The following is a 3,665-nucleotide window of genomic DNA, read 5'->3' as shown; positions in this document are numbered from 1 at the left end:
TTCAAAACCTACAGTATTTGACTAATCAACACGTAAAACAATATGGTGACGGGTTTGTGAGGGGTCTGGTGTTACCCTGATGACGCCACTACTCAGGATGTTAAAGACGAGACAGTTGTCTTCAAACAGCATTATTTCGGAAAATAATTATAATATACAGATTAAATTGATATATAAATATTATGCAAAAACATGTACTATTTTCTCACATTTTATATGTTTTAGAATTTGGGTATCCCTTTAACAAGGTTCATGCTGATGGTCAGAGAATTGTATAGATTTTGTTTTTTTATTCAGTTTTCTAATATTTGATCCTCTTTGACAACTTGTAGAATTCATGGATTGGATAAAATTATATTTTGAGACAATAATGACTAACATTTTAACAATCTATATTTTTATTTTTTTTGATACCTTTTACTTCACCCTCAATAATGCATTTGGGAGAAATTAAGAAATAAACAAAAAAGAGGACAGGTTTTTCAACATCATTCCAGAGCAGATAGAGCGAGATGAAATGGGAAATTGGCTAAATTGGGTTTGGGTTCTTTGTGGAGTATCAAAATAGGATTATCCTTTTTACAGTTCAAGGCCACCTTTCACTTGCTCTGCCCGTAATCCCTTGTGGGTCACTGGATACACACAAACTGAGAACTACGCTAGATCAGCTCCACTCAGATGTTGGGGTGCTTGCTGGAAAGAAGGAAGAAAGTATGTTTGCGCTACTCAAGAAAATGCAAATGCACGTGTTTTCCAGAATTATAGATTCAACAATATGAAAAGGATGTGAGGCCTTGTTACTATGGATCCCTGTTAGAAAAAAAACTCAGAGCACACAGTCCGTCAAAAATGTCATTTTGTGGTGCTGCTGTTTCTTCTTTAAGCTTAAAATTACATGTCTAAATTATCAGTACAATGTTTCTAATCACTTGTGGTCACGGTGGCTTAGTAGGTAATACCGTTTATCCATTGTGATAAATAATTTCGGATTTTCCCATATTCACGTACCACCATATTTTTATGAAGTTTTTGAAGAAAAATAACAACAATAAGACTTCAAATTAGCAAATAGGGAGCACATGTTATTTGCTTGCTGTTTTGTTCTATAACAAGAAAATAATCATTAAAACCAGCAAAACCTTGTGCAAGATTTTAAGCTCATTGCATTTATTGTGTTTTTTATAGTGCAATCTTAAACAGCTTAATCAAACAAAATATGTTATTAAATACACTCATGAACAGACAATTAGTATATACACAGAAAAAGAGTTATATGCTGCAATTTCTTTACTATGATCTATACTTTTCCAATAAAACAAAATTTCAGCAAAATCATGTGCAAGACCTTTATTTGATTTATTTTATCATGTTTGTAGTGCAAAAGCATATACAACAGATAGAGATAAAAGCAGATAGGTACGATGGAAAAAAAATATTGATTTGCTTTGAATTTAATTGGGCCTTGTTAACAAATGACAGAGACACATACCAGCTCAGTAGCCTAGATGGTAAGGCGCCCGCTTTGAGACTGGGAGGTCGCTGGTTCGCGCCTCGGCCGACTCATACCTAAGACTTATAACATTGGTAAAATGGCGGCGCCCTCTGTTGGCTGCGGCTGCATCGGCTCGCTACAACGGGTCAGGTGTATCGACATTTCGTTCTGTGTACATTGTTACACAGAATGACAATACAAAGGAAATTATTAATTATATGACTTTCAACTTTTTAAGGACACCTTAAACAATGCACCCCACCTTTGGAGGGATTGTAAAATGTTTTTTTGTTTTTTCAATCAGGCACAAAACATGAAGTAAATATCAAACATGAAACAGCTTAATCAAACAAAATAATAAACTGTGCTAATCGGTATATAAACGGAAAACAGTAATCTACTGAAACCTACTGGTCAGGATGAATGTTCGGCTGATCACAAAGTATAGATACCGAACAGTGGAAGCTTTTTTGGCAAAGATAAAAAAAAACATAATTTCCTGTGGAACACTAGACAAGGTCTAACGGCACACTAGTGTGCCCTGACACACTGGTTGAAAAGCAATGCTATATATACCACATTATCAGTTTTTTTTTAATCCTTACAACTTTACTGACACTATCACACATTTCTTTTATGGACGGGGCATCATCCTTCATGGTAAAAGGTAATTTTTGTTCATGCAACATTGTCCCCTGTACTTCCATTTCTCTGTGATTTTTCTCTCTGTGATCATGATTTGTTCCATCTGCTGAGGTCCTGCAAAAAGGTGGATTAATGAAAAAAGAAAAAATGACATTATGAGTAAATAAATATATGTTTTACATAAAACGCAATGCAAATACAACAATGACAAAATATACAACGATTTTAAAGACGAAATGATAAATGTTTAGCTCTACCACAAACACAACCAAGATTTAAAAGAAAAACACTTTTTTGTCTATATATCTGTTTATAGCTCAGAACTTTTTCATGGGGTGATAAACAGAGGGTGGGGAGTGTTCCTCCATATTTATATCAGTGCCAGGAACTCAGTGAACCAAAGCCTATCTTCAACAAATGAAGAGCGAGAACTCTGTGATTAATGAAGTGGCCCACGATAGCAAACTGACTCTGATAACGTTTTCTCTTGCAAATAATAAATTACGAGTCTTGAAAAAAAATGCTCGGGGGAAAAATAGTGTGGAGGTATGAGATCACCCATGGCGAGGGGTAGCGGGTGAAACAAGAGAGGAAGAGAAGGCAGTCTTTGGGTGATTAAAGAGGATTGTGGGTCGAAGGAGATAGAAAAAAGCAGAGAGGGATTTTGTTGTTGATACATGGTTAATATAGGTAAAAAATGGATAAAGTCTAAAAGGGTAATGTTAAAGAGAAAAAAAAAACATGCCTGTTTTAAACATTGTTATTTGTCACAGCCATTGGCCTTGTGTAAACCACTAACATGGGGAAAAGTTGGTTGGAGTCATTGCTCAACTATTAAATTACTTTTTTTTGTTTGTTTTTTTATTACAAAGCGGATGATTTGTGGGATATATATATATATATATATATATATATATATATATATATATATATATATATATATATATATATACCAGTTCAGGGTGTCCCCTGCCCACTGCCCGAAGTTAGCTGGGAGGGGCTGCAGCACCCCCCGGTGACCCTACTGAGGATAAGCGGTGCAGATAATGGATGGATGTCCTTGTCTTTAACATGGCTCCTCCTGTAGCTGTTTCGCCACTCATAAAAGCCGCCCGGTGGTTGGCCCTGTTTCTCTGCGTCATGTATGGCAAACAGAGGTTTGAGTACCTGAAGCCCTTTGCACATGAAGACCGAAAGGTGGAGGAAGCTGAAAAGAAGGCGCGAGGGAAGCAGGAGCGCATTGCCAAGGAAATTGAAGCTAATTCAGAAAGCATCCTCAAGTGAGCTATCAGATGCCCTTTTATGTTCCAAAATGAAATAAAAGCAGATTATTTTGAAAAAAAAAAGTGTGTACTTCTTAAAAAGACCATTTATTTATTTGTTTCTGTGATTAGTTTTCTTACAATGTTTTGGGGTTTTAGCGGTCATTCTGAATTATGTCTTTTTTCTCGGGTCTGTGGTTTGAAGGCTTCAATGACAATTTTTTTTCAGACCAATAAGAGTCTATAACATTGTTGCCTGCAGAAAT

At 35.8% G+C, this 3,665-nt stretch overlaps 1 pseudogene; it reads left to right on the top strand.

The window, feature by feature from the left end:
* Positions 1 to 3,208: 3,208 nt before the first annotated feature.
* Positions 3,209 to 3,421, top strand: LOC148371647 (ATP synthase F(0) complex subunit e, mitochondrial pseudogene; annotated as a pseudogene).
* Positions 3,422 to 3,665: the final 244 nt, after the last annotated feature.

This window comes from Urocampus carinirostris, chromosome 2 (assembly GCF_059441175.1).
Source record: "Urocampus carinirostris isolate Australia breed hairy pipefish chromosome 2, RoL_Ucar_1.0, whole genome shotgun sequence".
NCBI lineage: Eukaryota > Metazoa > Chordata > Actinopteri > Syngnathiformes > Syngnathidae > Urocampus > Urocampus carinirostris.
Note: the sequence above shows the minus strand (reverse complement) of the source record. Positions and strands in the feature narration are given on the sequence as shown.